The sequence below is a fragment of the Hyperolius riggenbachi genome, chromosome 12, assembly GCF_040937935.1.
Source record: "Hyperolius riggenbachi isolate aHypRig1 chromosome 12, aHypRig1.pri, whole genome shotgun sequence".
In the NCBI taxonomy this organism is placed as follows: domain Eukaryota; kingdom Metazoa; phylum Chordata; class Amphibia; order Anura; family Hyperoliidae; genus Hyperolius; species Hyperolius riggenbachi.
The window spans coordinates 32,060,248-32,077,818 of record NC_090657.1 but is presented as its reverse complement, the minus strand read 5'-3'; the positions used below and the strand labels follow the sequence as shown (position 1 = coordinate 32,077,818).

General features: G+C 43.5%; 1 protein-coding gene across 6 annotated transcripts in view; it reads left to right on the top strand.

Moving 5' to 3' along the window:
- KRT222 (keratin 222) overlaps window positions 1-17,571 on the top strand; it is a 119,067-nt gene that overhangs the window by 3,738 nt on the left and 97,758 nt on the right. Inside the window, exons 1-2 of one of the 6 annotated variants that reach the window (XM_068262603.1) lie at window positions 264-856; window positions 7,549-7,685. The gene's annotated coding sequence lies outside the window, so the exon portion shown is untranslated. Of the gene's footprint in view, window positions 1-263; window positions 857-7,548; window positions 7,686-11,911; window positions 12,155-12,731; window positions 12,864-14,917; window positions 14,946-17,571 lie in introns of those variants that run through there. The other 5 variants (XM_068262604.1, XM_068262605.1, XM_068262607.1 and 2 more) reach the window with 5 other exon arrangements.

Here is a 17,571-nt window from a genome sequence, read left to right as displayed (position 1 = left end):
TAAATAGAAGATGAAAAATTATCTCCAAGGTGAAAACTCAGGTGAAAAAGTGAATTACATATGGGCCTAAATCTGGAAATAATCATGATGCCAGGGCGGTTAATACATACTGTACAATATGCATACTAAAGAGTATTTTCTTTATCTGTAATTGTTATGTACTGAAAAAAGGTCACGTTGGAACAACAACATGAATTATACACGGCCTGCAGGCATCTCGTCATAGGAATGCACACGTGAAAACATTCAAGTTGTATGTAAACGTGTTATTCAGCCATTGAAGACTATGAGCGCCAGTTCTGTACTGCAGCAATCCACTGTGCATTCGGGTCAGCTGTCAAGGTCAGCGCATCTATCCATTGTGTTACTGACAGGTCTGCTTAAAGGTTTGCTGTGGGATTTGATTATTATCGGGGATTGACCCTTTCGGACCCCTAAGAAAAGTATTTCTTTGGCCAGAAGCTCTGAGGCGGCCCTTGTGCTCGTAGCACTGAAGAAGTCTGCAAAACGAAGCATTCTTTATGAATACCGTGCAAGATTAAGGTCCGTCCCCAATCCCATCACTTCAGCATTTTTCTGTAATGATATAGCAATATTCAGACACCCTGAAAGAGGATTTAGAACTGGTTGAAAACCTGAAAAGCAGCATTCTCCGGTGAGAAGTAATTCTGACAGGCAGCCTTCGTAGGAAAGGTAAACTTCCCATATTGTCCAGCGTGGCAGAAGTCTGAACCAGCCTAGACGTCGGTCTGTATAGCGATCTGCAGGATGGGATCTTATCTCAGAGGGTAATTGAGAAGAACTGACGGTAATGTGACGCAGTGACGCTGACGTTGACCTCTGTGGACATCAACCGGTGAGTATGAAATGTGTTTCTGCTTGAGACAAATAGAGAATAAAGAAAGGCTGGTCTTTATGAACGCAGATAGAAGATAGATACAGCCAGATTCCTGACTAGCTACTGGATTACTAAGAAAACAACAGCAGAGGACAAGCTTGTATGGGCCTGCATCTTACTCATAAAATTAAGGAAGTGTTTTTATAAGTCTATTGTGTGCCTGCAGGTGTGACAGTGACATAGTGGCATGCATTCCTTCAAGCCAGACTTTCTTTTTGGTACTCTGATCATCAAGGCTAAACAAATTTCTTCGGCATATCCTACATTCTGCTTGCAAAGAATGCGTGCTCCTTGTCATGTGTCTAAATGAGTGGCAGGATTCATTGCAAAGAAGGATACTTCTGCAAATGTTTACAAACACTCTCCAATCCGTGCAAAGTGACAAACCATGACGGGTTAACATAACAATGCATTACAAAAACAGGACAGTGACGTTTTTAGCTATAGGCAAACCAGGCAGAGGCACCACCTGCTGAAGAAAGCACTACAGAACTACAGTGACCTGATGAAGTGCCCAGTAAAGAACTGCAGCAGTTGTCAATGTTATATTAACCACTTTATCCACCACTGCAGTATATCTACGTCCTCTGTGACTTCATCTAAGCCACGAGTCAGTAGATATACGTCTTGTAGCAGCAGTGCTGTGCAGGATTGGGCTTGCTCCTGTGCACATTTCTGATGCAGCACTAATTGGTGAATGGGAATATATGTTTTCTGAGCTAATTAGATTGATTTTTACCATTAAAAATACTTTTATTTTCTCAGCTCATAGTGAAAAGTACACTCTGTAGCATTATTTCAGAATCAAATATCTTCACCATAAATTGTGACAGGAACAGGGCCGGCGCTGCCATAGAGGCAAAGGAGGCAGCTGCCCCAGGGCCCCAGAGCTTGTAGGGGCCCCCAGTGGCTACAAGAGGAAAAAAAAATTTCAAATCGACCTTATAGTTTTTGAGAAAATCGATTTTAAAGTTTCAAAGCAATAAAAATACACAGTTAAAAACCAGCCGACTTTAATGGTTAATAGCAAATCCACCTTAAATTCTAGAAACCCTAAAATTGCAGGATATGTTAAGGAGATCATTGGGAATAAGAGGAAAAAACACTTTTTCAAAAAGACCTTATAGTTTTTGAGAAAATCGATTTTAAAGTTTTGAAGGAAAAAAGTATACTTTTAAATGCGGTAAATGTCACTTTTAGTAGCAAACCTAACGGTAGTGTAATTTTACATGCATCAAACGAAAGCGCAATACATTTCCTGACACGGTTTCCACGGGGTCTATACGCAGCCGCAGCGCTTTGGCCAGGGATCACTATACAGCCGCAATATGGCTGTATGAAGATCCCTGGCATTTTTTTCCTATTTTCCCAATATTTTTTTTATGTTTAGAGTGTGGGAATTTTTTTAAAAAAAAATTATGTGGGGTGGGGTCCTCCCTCCTGAAACTTTTTAACCCCTTGTCCCCCATGCAGGCTGGGGTAGCCAGAATGTGGAGCTCCGAACAATTGGGGCTTCAAACCCTGACTATACCAGCTGCAAAAAAGGTCCCTTAATGCCAATTTTTGCTCCAGGGTATCCGTTGGGGGGGCCCCTCAGGTTTATTTTGCCCTGGGGCCCCATTGTTGCTTAAACCGGCCCTGGACAGGAACATAATGTAAGTTTTGTGATAAGCAGTAAGAATAGCCAAACAAAATGTGTGTTTTTTTTAATCTAAAGTAGCACTTTTTATTTTGAAACTGGAATTGGTAAAACTGAGAAATAATGTGTTTTTTATATTTTTTCCTTGTTTTCCCATTAAAATTCATAGAAAACAAAATTGTTTGAGGGAAAAAATGGCATACAATGAAAGCCTAGTTTGTCTTGAAAAAACAATATATATTTCATTTCTGTGTCATAAGTAGGGATAAAGTTATTTCTGATTAAAATAAGGACATAGCTAAACTGTCAAAACTGCTCTGGTCCATAAGTGGGAAAAAAGGTCTGGATGTGAAGTGGTTAATACACAATGATAAAAAATAATAATAATAACAGCTATGGTGGTGTAGCACTTAGCACAGCAGTGTTCGGTTCCTGGTTTGAATCCTAGGCAGGGCAATATCTGCAAGGAGTTTGTATGTTCACCCCGTGTCGGTGTGGGTTTCCCCCGGGCACTCTGGTTTCTTCCTACATCCCAAAAACATACAGATAAGTTAATTGGCTTGGCTTTGCCCAAACTTGGGCCTAGACTATGATAAATACACTACACAATACATACTGTATGACGTGAGTAGGGATTAGATTGTGAGCCCCCTTGAGGGACAGTTAAGTGACCAAATAATATACACTGTACAGCGCTGCGGAAGATGTTGGTGCTATATAAATGCTAAATTATAATAATTAATATAGTTGTGTTATAAAAAAGAGCAACAGAGTATCTTGTCTTTCAATACTGGGCCTAAGCTGATGTGCAAGAAAGGGAGCGTTTGCCAAAGCAAGGCCCCCCAAATAGTGACAGTCACATGGGCTGTGGGGCCTAGTGGAGGAGGAGGGTACAAGTTTGGTAGCATCTTACCCTGCAGGTGCTCCACCTAGAGAAAGAGTTAGTTAAGATCACTAAGTAGCCCACAATGTTTTTATTCTTTTTGAATTGAAAAAAAAAATAGAGGGTTGAAATATATTTAGATTTTTGATATATTGATAATTATTTATGAGAGGTTACAATTATTTCCTCTTTATGACATGACTGTAAAGCAGCACTGGATACTACTTGCCGGTAATCACATCATTCATCAGCTGGGGTATATCAGCCCTTAGCAATGTCTAACATATGCAGTGATGTAGCAATAGCAGATGCAGAAGTTGTGATCACACAGGGGGCCTCGGACCACATGGGAGTCCTTCTTCAATCATCGTATTAGCTTTGCATTGGTGCTGTCTGCTGTGCTTCTTATGAACACCTCTATATGTGCATTGAATAGTGGTAATCCGTAAAGGGAACCTGAACCCAGTAAAATTACTTAAAATAAACACACAAAGTACCTGCAAATGAATATTACATCCTTACCTCGACGTCAGTTCCTCTCAGAAGCTCCCTATTTTCTACTTACAACAATCCCTTCTAGTTCTGACAAGACTTTGTCAGAGCTGAAATATGTCAGTGACTGTCAGTTATATATCAGTTGCTGACACTTATAACTGAAAGGACAATTGATGTGCAGGATAATGTCCATGTTTCCCTGTGGCTCAAGTGGGTGATGATACGGTTTAACAGTGTGCTGACCAGGAAGCTGTTATGAGGTAATGGCCATTTTTAAAATGGAGGATGTAGAATTCCATTGATCACAGTGGACAAACAGGATGCAGGAGAGGAGAAAGAGATTGAGGAGTAGACTTACGCAGGAGTTAAGTATGATGTGTGTATGTTTATTTTGACTTTTAATTTTCAGTTTAGGTTTGCTTTAGCAAACTGTTTCCTAAATCTTATTACACCTCTCTGACACTGGAACTGTCCTTGGTAGGTTTAGGGGGCTTCATATTAATAGGGTGCGTGGGTCCCAAGCTCCTCAGTTATGCCACTTGACATACAGTTAAAGGGTCACTATGGTGAAAATTGTAAAATTTAAAATATGTACAAAAATAGACAAATAAAAAGTAAATTTTTTCCAGAGTAAAATGAGCCATAAATTACTTTTCTCCGATGTTGCTGTCACTTACAGTAGGTAGTAGAAATCTGACAGAAGTGACAGGTTTTGGACTACTCCATCTCTTCATAGGGGATTCTCAGCAAGGCTTTAATTCTTTATAAAGATATTCCCTAAAAAGGATTTAAACAATGATGCTGGCCAGCTTCCCTGCTCCCTACACAGTTTTTTGGCATTCGGACAGAGCAACTGCCATTCACTAAGTGCTTTTAAAAATAAATAAATCCCTGAGAATCTCCCATGAAGAGATGTACTAGTCCAAAACCTGTCGGTAATGTCAGATTTCTACTACCTACTGTAAGTGACAGCAACATAGGAGAAAAGTAATTTATGTCTCATTTTACTTCTTATTTGTATATGTTTGCACTTTTTTAAAATTTTCACCATAGTGCTTCTTTAATAAAATGCAATGTGATTGGTGCCATTTGAGGGTATGCTACTGGGCAGTTGTTTTTTTTTATAAATAATGCATCGTGAATGAATGCATCATAGATTTTTTGTGGCGTATTACTACTAATCACATCTTTAGAAAAGAATTCCCAAAGTGTATTACACAGCCCACGTTGCCAAAGTGTTGTGAGTAATGGTGGTGTCTGGGGATAAACCACACGCTACATGAAGGAGATGTGCTCCCACCCCTGCTTGCAGTAAATGATTTTCACCGCTTTTAATTTGCATCGGTATTGATTGCTGTATTGAATTGGTTGTATGCAGTGTGATTCTATGGACTCCTTCCTGCCTGGAGTAGATTAATGGTTGTTTAGTGGAGTGTTGCCAGCACACCAAAGGACCTCTGTTTGCCCTGGCATGAGGTCAGTTCATCTTTAAGGTGTAACTCCGGTCACAGAAAAGGAACAAAACTGCTTTCAGAATGTCCCAGCAGACACTGTAACCCCTATGCAATTCACTTTTTCTCCTCAGTTTTCCCCTAGGTGATATTTTTAAACTTGTTAATAAAATTCCTTTTAAAGAGGAACTCCAGTGAAAATAATGTAGTAAAAAAATGCTTCATTTTTTACCATAATTATGTATAAATGATTTAGTCAGTGTTTGCTCATTGTAAAATCTTTCCTCTCCCCGATTTACATTCTGACATTTATTACATGGTGACATTGTTACTGTGGGCAGGTTATGTAGCTGCTCCTAGCTGCTTTGGCTGTTACAGACAGCTGTAAACAGCTAATTCCTGTCTGTGAACATTGTTACATTGTGGCAGTTTGCCCAGAGTACCGCGGTATTCAGAGCCTCTTGTGGGAGGGGTTTCAGCACAATATCAGTCATACAGCGCCCCCTGATGGTCTGTTTGTGAAAAGCATTATATTTTTCATGTAAAAGGGGGTATCAGCTACTGATTGGGATAAAGTTCAATTCTAGGTTGGAGTTTCTCTTTAAGCCACCAGAAAGTAAGAAAATACTCAAAATAATTTTGATAGTACCTTTTTACCTACTTTTTGGTACTTTTTTAGTTGAAAAGGGCTGGAAAGTTATTTTAAACCGAAGAGGAAAAATTATCTCCCAGGTGAAAACTCAGGTGAAAAAGTGAATTGCAAATGGGCCTGTGTGCATTAAATGCCATGCTGTAGTTCACAAACTGCTGTATCCATATGCTGTCTGGTTCTGTCTGACCATGATCCTGTATGAGTATTCTCTAGGATCGTCCCTTTAAGTAAATAGGGAGGGAGGAGGCGCCCTAATGACAATGATGTCTGCTTAAAAAAATGTTTGAAGGTAGGTGGGGTAGCTCATATAAAACTATATAGCTTTAAGACAATTTGTTTTGTGGGTCTCTGCCCACTTACTCAGTTCACGTAATCAGTGTCTTGTTTTGGATTGCAAACAAGTTTGAGTAATCAACTTAAGAATGAATCAAACTTGCCTTTTTGTCATCCAAAACAAGACACTGATTACTTGACCTGAGGATGCGTGCAGAGACCAGCGAAACGTGTTGTCTTTTAGTTTTTATATGTACTACCCCCTCCTACCCTCAAACATTTTTTTTGAGCAAACATCATTGTCACTGGGCACCTCCTCTATCCCTATATAGTCCCCAACACTCCATATTTTTAGGGAGAACAAGTTTTGAGTTCCTCTGGAACTCCCAACTGTCTTTTCTTGGAGTACGACCTACCTGCCCACAGAAGACCCAAATACCTGTGTAAGGATGGGTTCACCTGCCTGGTACTGTGGTTTCTGGTCTTGCAACCCACACTTGTGAGTACCTCTTTGTCACACCAATCAACATACATCCAGTGCAGTTAAATACTATACTATACCGGGCTCCTGTGCTCTCTGGATTTTTGTGTTTTTCTGGAAAGGCCTTTGGACTACTCCAGACATCATCCTTGGTGTTCCTCTGAGTGTCCCACAGACCTTTAACCTGCTGAGCGGTCTGGACGAGCTCAGCTCGTCCAGTACCGCCGGAGCCTGCCGCTCAGGCCCTGCTGGGCCGATTTGGCTCAAATAAAAAGCAGCACACGCAGCCGGCACTTTGCCAGCCGCGTGTGCTGCCTGATCGTCGCTGCAGTGCGGCGATCCGCCGCATGCAGCGGCGAAAGAGGGTCCCCCCAGCCGCCTGAGCCCAGCGTAGCCGGAAAAAAAAGTTCCGGCCAGCGCTAAGGGCTGGATCGGAGGTGGCTGACGTCAGGACGTCGGCTGACGTCCATGACGTCACTCTGCTCATCGCCATGGCGACGAGGTAAGCGAAACACGGAAGGCCGCTCATTGCGGCCTTCCGTGTTACTTCTGGCCACCGGAGGCGATCAGAAGAACGCCTCCGGAGCGCCCTCTAGTGGGCTTTCATGCAGCCAACTTTCAGTTGGCTGCATGAAATAGTTTTTTTTTTATTAAAAAAAAACCCTCCCGCAGCCTCCCTGGCGATCTTAATAGAACGTCAGGCAGGTTAAGAGTCCTTATCTCCTGTGAGAGAGAAACCTTCTCTGAACGAGTGTACATGTTTATATCTTGAATAGGGCTGAGTGAAGAAGGAAAGAGTGGAGAAGAGAAGACCCAGATGTACAGGAAAGAACTGGACCATCACCATCCCAAACAGAATATTTGCTGGACTCCGCTAAAGTCACATAACAACAATCTTTAGACCACAAAACAGGTATTCAGACTGTGTTTTTTTTTCGACTAATATGCTGTAGTTAACTTATGTAGGGGATGAGAGAACTCTGCTGTGATAGGGAGAAGTTATGCACACCTCCTCCACACCCCCTGCAGGCTCTGTGTGTGCGCTTTGTTTATCCCTCACAGACAGGTCTCTACTCTCAGTTTTCTGAGTTTGTGAGGCTGAGGGGGAAAGGAGCTGCTGCCTGTCACAGGCTAATGCCAGACTGGAGTGCAGATAATTCCCCATGTAATAAAAACTTGTAGTATACTGTAACCTGATATATATGTATATATACAGTGGGTTGCAAAAGTATTCAGCCCCCTTGAAATTTTCCACATTTTGTCACATTACTGCCACAAACATGAATCAATTGTATTGGAATTCCATGTGAAAGATCAATACAAAGTGGTATACACGTGAGAAGTGGAACGAAAATCATACATGATTCCAAACATTTTTTTAGAAATAGATAACTGCAAAGTGGGGTGTGCATAATTATTCGGCCCCCTGAGTCAATACTTTGTAAATCCATCTTTTGCTGCAATTACAGCTGCCAGTCTTTTAGGGTATGTCTCTACCAGCTTTGCACATCTAGAGACTGAAATCCTTGCCCATTCTTCTTTGCAAAACAGCTCCAGCTCAGTCAGATTAGATGGACAGCGTTTGTGAACAGCAGTTTTCAGATCTTGCCACAGATTCTCGATTGGATTTAGCTCTGGACTTTGACTGGGCCATTCTAACACATAGATATGTTTTGTTTTAAACCATTCCATTGCTGCCCTGGTTTTATGTTTAGGGTCATTGTCCTGCTGGAAGGTGAACCTCCGCCCCAGTCTCAAAGTCTTTTGCAGACTTCAAGAGGTTTTCTTCCAAGTTTGCCCTGTATTTGGCTCCATCCATCTTCCCATCAACTCTGACCAGCTTCCCTTTCCCTGCTGAAGAGATGCACCCCCCGAGCATGATGCTGCCACCACCATATTTGACAGTGGGGATGGTGTGTTCAGAGTGGTGTGCAGTGTTAGTTTTCCACCAAACATAGCGTTTTGCATTTTGGCCAAAAAGTTCCATTTTGGTCTCATCTGACCAGAGCACCTTCTTCCACATGGTTGCTGTGTCCCCCACATGGCTTGTGGCAAACTGCAAACAAGACTTTTTATGCTTTCTGTTAACAATGTCTTTCTTCTTGCCACTCTTCCATAAAGGCCAACTGTGTACAGTGCATGACTAATAGTTGTCCTATGGACAGAGTCTCCCACCTGAGCTGTAGATCTCTGCAGCTCGTCCACAGTCACCATGGGCCTCTTGACTGCATTTCTGATCAGCGCTCTCCTTGTTCGGCTTGTGAGTTTAGGTGGATGGCCTTGTCTTGGTTGGTTTACAGTTGTGCCATACTCCTTCCATTTCTGAATGATCTCTTGAACAGTGCTCCGTGGGATGTTCAAGGCTTTGGAAATCTTTTTGTAGCCTAAGTCTGCTTTACATTTCTGAATAACTTGATCCCTGACCTGTCTTGTGTGTTCTTTGGACTTCACGGTGTTGTTGCTCCCAATATTCTCTTAGACAACCTCTGAGGCCCTCACAGAGCAGCTGTACTTGTACTGACATTAGATTACACAGAGGTGCACTCTATTTAGTCATTAGCACTCATCAGGCAATGTCTATAGGCAACTGACTGCACTCAGATCAAAGGGGGCCGAATAATTATGCACACACCACTTTGCAGTTAATTATTTGTAAAAAAATGTTTGGAATCATGTATGATTTTCGTTCCACTTCTCACGTGTACACCACTTTGTGTTGGTCTTTCATGTGGAATTCCAATAAAATTGATTCATGTTTGTGGCAGTAATATGACAAATGTGGAAAACTTCAAGGGGGCCGAATACTTTTGCAACCCACAGTATATATATATATATATATATATATATATATATATATATACATACAAACATCACTCCCTGGTTAGCGGACCATGTTTTTTGTTTGTAAACAATGCCTAAAAATTATGTATAGAGTGCTGCCCCCCCCCCCCCCCCCCAGCACTCTATTCATAATAATTTATACAGCGCAGCAAAACCTGCCAAAGGCAACTACAGTGGCAGAGGTGCAAGAACAGGATGGGGAACAGTTTGTTAATGATTACCACTATTCAAAGCATCGAGAGAAGTGATCATTATCAGCACAGGACCAATAGAGAGCTAATACTATAGTTAAGGGATGGCCCTTCTTCTGGCCCAAGGGCCCCGGTGCAGTTACAACCTCTGGACCCCCAATTGCTACACCACTGAAGAAAAAATGAAAATGTATCCAGGAGAAATCTCGGGAGAAAAAATGAATTGCATATGGGCCCTTATCAATTAAATGTATTTAACTATTTAAGGACCCCGCTAACTGAAATCTATGCCCTGTTTTGGTGGGCTCCTGGCTGGCAGGGTGTTTTCAATTAGCCGCCGCCGCGTGCATCCGCCGTTTCCGCCGCTCCCCGCCGCTCAAACCCGACGAGTCTCGTCGCATCTCACAGGCTCTGCCTGTCATTGGCTCCTGGCCGTGTCTATCAATGTAAGCCGCTCCCATTGCCAATGAAAGAGGCTCCTGACCGGATCACATGGCTCTGGCACCATAGAGACGGCAGAGTCTATGTCCTGGGGGCCCCAGCGAGCAGCGATGATGGCGATTGCGGCGGGTATGTGCGGCGATTCCTCGGTATTTCGTCGGGATTCCGCGTTCCTGTACCAGCAGTCTCTGGTCCTTAAGGGTGCAGAGACCGCTGGTTCTTAAGTGGTTAAGCCACCAGCGAGAAAATACTCAGCATTATTTGGTCAACACTTTTTCAACTTCTTCTGATACTTTTTCCATTGCAGGATGTTGTCAGTTATTTTAAACCAGAGGATGTAAAATTACCTCCTAGGAGAAAACTTGGGGGAAGAATGAATTGAATAAGGGATAAAGCAGCCCATACACTCAGCCGATTTTCTGGACGATCGATCGATCGCGGTCGATCGATCGATCGATCGATCGCAAATCGGTTGGCCGATCGACCGATCGACGGCCGATTTCGATCGATTTCGATGGATTTCCATCGAACTAGCAGGGTGGAAAATTTAGGTCGATCTGATGAGATTGCTTATCAGTTTGCATTGGCCTTAATGGAAATCTGATGGCAAAAAAATGCCATCAGATCGAATTTCAACAGATTTCAAACTGAAATCTGTTGGAATTCTATCCTGGTAAAAAATGTTCTAAAAACGCATCAGATAGATCATCAGATGCATTTCTTATCTGTCTGCTGCCAATCTGACGAGTGTATGGGCACCTTAAGGACTTACTAGTTACAGCTAGCTTTTATTCATTGTATTTAAATATACTGTGTTTTCAAATGTCCACACAATGGAAGACCCTACAGAGGTTGCCTTAACGCAGACCGGAACTCAGAACTCTAAAAAATAAGCAACAGCATAATAAACTTTAAAGAAAAAAACATTTCTTTGTTGCAGCTGATACAAATCCTGCAATAAATCTGCAGTGTGTCTACTTCCTGCTTTCATGGAAGCAGACGTGGTGTTAACATCCTGTTTTCACCAATTAGCTGCTCTGCCATGGCAGGCAGCTGACTCGGCTGAGATCAAATTACAACTTGTGCTTAGTTACAGATGAGGAGGAATTAGACCGACTAAACTCTCTGAATACACAGGGCGAATTTCTCTATCCTTCCCTTCTGTCCTGTGCAAGAGTTCAGTTCCATTTTAACCCTACCTAAGTTCAGTGCTGGTCCCGGATTCCCTACCTCTGCCTATAAAGGCATTTGATTTCTATAGGAATTCTTGGCAGAACTTTTGTACTTTGACAGTTTTATGAACCTCTGTGTTTAACGTTAAGCAATCAAAACTAAGCTAACAGCATCACCAGAAAAGAAGATAACAAATACAATAGATAACAGAACAAACAGCTATCCCTGATTAGTAAGAATGAACTGTCACTGCAAAATAATAATGCATATTCAGATTTTACAGATGTCACTTCATATTAGGTCCTCTTCCAAGAGCTGATAGGAATCCTTACTCTGGCCACACCATTTAATACAGAATAATCTGTGTTGACTGACGTCACGTCAGTCAACACAGATTATTCTGTATTAAATGGTGTGGCCAGAGTAAGGATACTCTATACGCATATTCTGCAGGCAGCAGACAGGAGATCAGGCAGCGTGACCTGCAGGGAAAACGTGTACCTAGCAGGTGTAACGTCTGGGACTTACCTGTGTCAATAAAAACACAACTGGCAATAGTACGATTATAAGCTCTGCCTGGTTCCTCCCAAGACAAACACAACTTTGGAAAGGAATCGAAGTTCATGACTTAGAGCTTTCGAAATGAGTGTTTATTTGATATCAGCCTGCGTCTCCACCTCCATGTAAGAGCCCTGCATGATCTTACTCAGACGGAACCTCGTACTTCACCAACCAGGTACTTCACACCTTCTGTGTTTTTGTTTTAGTGAGGAAAAACATGCAGTTTGCATCTATGTGCCCACAGGATTGCAGTCACCTGACACACTCACACTACAGCACCGACTGTCATGCTCTACCCCTCACGCTCCCAGTGACGCTACACTGTATTTGCTGCACGCACCTGTATGTTTGCTTTGCACTAACTTTTTATGCCATTTCCATCTGTTAGATGTTTTCTATTACACGTTTTGTCTTTGTATTGTATAGAACTAGCTGATGATTTGAATGACAGGAGAACTTTTGCTCATCCTTTATTAAAGGGGCACTACAGTGAAAAACTGTAAAATGTAAAATATGTGCAAACATATACAAATAAGAAGTACATTTTTTCCAGAGTAAAATGAGCCATAAATTACTTTTCTCCTATGTTGCTGTCACTTACAGTAGGTAGTAGAAATCTGACAAAAGTGACAGGTTTTGGACTAGTCCATCTCTTTATAGGGGATTCTCAGGATATATTTATTTTCAGAAGCACTTAGTGAATGGCAGTTGCTCTGTCCAACTGCTGAAAAACGGTGTAGGGAGCAGGGAAGCTGGCCAGCATCATTGTTTAAATCCTTTTTAGGGAATATCTTTATAAAGAATAAAAGCCTTGCGGAGAATCCCCTATGAAGAGATGGACTAGTCTAAAACCTGTCACTTCTGTCAGATTTCTACTACCTACTGTAAGTGACAGCAACATAGGAGAAAAATAATTTATGTCTCATTTTACTCTGGAAGAAACGTACTTATTTGTATATGTTTGCACATTTTTTAAATTTTACAGTTTTTCGCTGTAGTGCCCCTTTAAGAACAGCTGTGTTGAAGTGATTAGCGAAAGAGACTACTTAGTTGTAAAGAATGTGTTTTTTTAAAGGACAACTGAAGTGAGAGGTGTGGGAAGGCTGCCATATTTATTTCCTTTTAAGCAATACCAGTTGCCTGGCTATCCTGCTGATCCTCTGCCTCTAATACTTTCAGCCACAGCCCCTGAACAAGCATGCAGCAGGTCAGGTGTTTCTGACATTATTGTCAGAGCTGACAAGATTAGCCACGTGCTTGTTTCTGGTGTGATTCAGATGCTACTGCAGCCAAATAGACCAGCAGGGCTGCCAGGCAACTGGTATTGTTTAAAAGGAAACAAATATGGCAGCTTCCATATCATTCTCACTACAGTTGTCCTTTAAGAGTATTCATTCAGTCATCAGCTGCTTCCTAGTGAATATTGTAATTATAATCCTTTACTGTCTAAGGTTGCCCCCTTAGGAGGTTTGGGAACCCCCCAGGGCCGGTTCTAGACTTTTTTGCTGCCTAAGGCAAACTTGTGAGGATGCCCCCCCCCCCCCCCCCTTTCCCCCCAGATTTGGAATTATTGCACAGCACCCCAACATTTTCACCCTCAGTATTGTTAGATAGGTAGGTACTGTAGGTAGCCAGGTATAGTTGGCCACAGTAAAAGTAGCCAGTATAGTTGCCCCCAGTATAAGCAGCCAATATTGTTGCTCCTGTATACGTAGCCAGTATAATTACCCCAGTATAGGTAGCTAGTATAGTTGCCCCCAGTATAGGTTGTATAGTTGCCCCAGTATAGGTAGCTAGTGTAGTTACCCCTAGTATAGGTAGTATAGTTGCCCCCAACATAGATAGTATAGTTGCCACCAGTGTTGGTAGGTAGTCAGTATAGTTGCCCCAATATAGGTAGTATAGTTGCCACCAGTGTAGGTAGGTAGTCAGTATAGTTGCCCCAGTATAGGTAGTATAGTTGCCCCCAGCATAGGTAGTATAGTTGCCACCAGTGTAGGTAGGTAGTCAGTATAGTTGCCCCAGTATAGGTAATATAGTTGCCACCAGTGTAGGTAGGTAGTTAGTACAGTTGCCCCAGTATAGCTAGTACAGTTGCCCCAGTTGCGTGTCAACACTCCCCCTCACGCCCCCCCCGCCGTTTGTGTTACCTTTTCGGCGACCACTTCCTATACAGTCCCCAGCCCCTTGCATCGCATGCCCCCCCCCCCTGCCACTACTCAGACCTCGCATGAGAGCAACCCAGTGCGCCTCTATGACAGGAAGCGGCTCACGTAGCAGCTTCCTGTCATATGCACTGTAAAATTTCATGTATATTTAGTTAAATATTTATATAGTGCCAACACATTGCACTGTACAAAGTATATTGTCTTGTCACTAACTGTCCCTCAGTGGGGCTCACAATCTAGTCCCTACCTGTATATGTGCTGCTACATGATCCGCTGCCTGACGCTCAAATGTGTCACTTGGCGTCATTGGCGGGGCGGCACTGGAACCCCCGTCTGCTTATTGTGTATAAACAGTTCCTCTCTCCATGGTTGGCTGTGCAATGAGAACACTGGCCACCACCTCTAATGTACAGCAAAGCTCCTACTATCCAGCTCCAGTGGGGATCACCTGATGCCAGATACATATGCTGGGGACGAGGAGGAGGAGGTTTATTACTTTTTTTCTTCCGGTTGCTCTCAAGCGTTTAAAATATAATTTTTAGATTTTTTTTAAAATGTAATTAATTTTAAAATAAGTAGTTTAAATAAATTGGGGGTTCGCCGTTATTAGAAGTTATATAACTTGCCCTTTCTTTTATTTGCTTTAGTTGTTTGTTTTTTAATTACATTCTTTTTATTATTGCGGATGCTTACTATACACTACAGTATGTCTTTTATTTCTATGTAGTTCATTTACTTGTTTATTTGTTTTTTTTCTGGGTTCAGGTCCATATTTATTAACCTTACTACTTCGAACAGGTATGAATGGCAACCTTTTAAAAACCCCACCCTTTTTTGCTCGCAACTCGTTTGTATGACTGTCATGGTGTAAAAGAACACCTTATTTGAGGTAGGATGTGGTTGGCTTGATGTACAGGGCTATTTTTTATACAACATTGTGCAACCTGCCATGAAACAAAGGATAAATGAATGTAACCTTCGTACTGTACCTACAGAGTCTTAGTTAAGCAGCACTTACACCTCTCTCAGTTTTGCTGCTTAACCACTTAACGACTGCCTAATAGGCAGAGGCTGGTCGTAAGTGGGTTTCTATGGAAACGGTTTCCTTTCCGTTCACGGAGGGTGTATCCGTGAACAGCCTGCGAGCCTCCGATCGCGGCTCGGAGGCTAAATGTAAACACGCGGGGAAGAAATCCCCGGTGTTTACAGCGTACGGCGCTGCTGTCACAGCAGCGCCGTAAAGGAGGTCGGCGATTCCCGACTTCTGATTGGCCGGGGATCACCGGCATCTGATCAGAGGCGGTATAGGACGGATCGCTGTCCTGTACCGCCTATTCTGAGGAGGAGAGGGAGGGAAGGAGAGGGAGGGGGGAATAGCGCTGCGGAGGGGGCTTTGAGGAGCCCCCCCCCCCCCCCCGCTCGGCAGTAGGCAGCGGCGGCGGTCAGACCCCCCAGCAGGACATCCCCCTAGTGGGCTGAAGAGCCCACGCAGCACAGATCATCCAAAACGAGCCTGGTCCTTAAGTGAGGACATTTAATGAGAGGCATATGAAGGCTGCCTTATTTATTTCCCTTTAAACAATACCAGTTGCCTGGCAGCCCTGCTGGTCTGTTTGGCTGCAGTAGTGTCTGAATCACACCAGAAACAAGCATGCAGCTAATCTTGTCAGATCTGACAATAATGTCAGAAACACCTGATCTGCTGCATGCTTGTTCAGGGTCTATGGATAAAAGTATTAGGCTAGGTTCACAGTGGGATGCTGCAACGGAAAATTATAACGCAACAAAAAAAATTGCAACGCACATTAACGCCGCGTTAACGTCACATACAGTAGGTACAGTGAAGCATACAGGCAATGGAAGGTATGCTTCCCTGTATCTGTTAACATCTGTGTTTAGAGGTAACACACTGAAGCAGCATTTATAAATAAATAAGTGCAGATATCAAATGCACAAGCAATAATAGCCTAGTAAGCAGGGGGGTTCATGCAATGAGATTTCAATAAGCTGTCATACACTGTGCATTCACTAGCACAGAGTAAAACAGCCTGCCAGGATGCCTGGTCCATGAACTCTCTGTGAGTTATTGAATATTGAATATTATCAGTAGAGTTGGGCCGAACGGTTCGCCTGCGAACGGTTCCACGCGAACTTCAGTGGTTCGCGTTCGCGTCCCGCAGGCGAACCTTTGCGGAAGTTCGGTTCGCCCCATAATGCACATGGAGGGTCAACTTTGACCCTCTACATCACAGTCAGCAGGCCCAGTGTAGCCAATTAGGCTACACTAGCCCCTGGAGCCCCACCCCCCCTTATATAAGGCAGGCAGCGGCGGCCATTACGGTCACTCGTGTGCTGCCTGCGTTAGTGAGAGTAGGGCGAGCTGCTGCAGACTGTCTCTCAGGGAAAGATTAGTTAGGCTTAACTTGTTCCTGTCTGGCTGCATACCTGTTCTGTGAACCCACCACTGCATACCTGTGCAGTGAACCCACCACTGCATACCTGTGCTGTGAACCCACCACTGCATACCTGTGCTGTGAACCCACTACTGCATACCTGTGCTGTGAACCCACCACTGCATACCTGTGCTGTGAACCCACCACTGCATACCTGTGCTGTGAACCCACCACTGCATACCTGTTCTGTGAACCCACCACTGCATACCTGTTCAGTGAACCCACCACTGCATACCTGTGCTGTGAACCTACCACTGCATACCTGTTCAGTGAACCTGCCACTGCATACCTGTTCTGTGAACCCACCACTGCATACCTGTTCAGTGAACCCACCACTGCATACCTGTTCAGTGAACCCACCACTGCATACCTGTTCAGTGAACCTGCCACTGCATACATGTGCTGTGAACCCACCACTGCATACCTGTGCTGTGAACCCACCACTGCATACCTGTTCAGTGAACCCACCACTGCATACCTGTGCTGTGAACCCACCACTGCATACCTGTTCAGTGAACCTGCCACTGCATACCTGTTCTGTGAACCCACCACTGCATACCTGTTCAGTGAACCCACCACTGCATACCTGTTCAGTGAACCCACCACTGCATACCTGTTCAGTGAACCTGCCACTGCATACCTGTTCTGTGAACCCACCACTGCATACCTGTTCTGTGAACCCACCACTGTATACCTGTTCTGTGAACCCGCCACTGCATACCTGTTGTGTTCAGTGAACCCGCCACTGCATACCTGTTCTGTTCAGTGGAGCCGCCACTGTATACCTGTTTAGTGACCCCGCCACTGCATACCTGTTGTGTTCAGTGAACCTGCCACTGCATACCTGTTCTGTGAACCCGCCACTGTATACCTGTTCTGTTCAGTGAACCCGCCACTGCATACCTGTTCTGTTCAGTGGACCCGCCACTGTATACCTGTTCAGTGAACCCACCACTGCATACCTGTGCTGT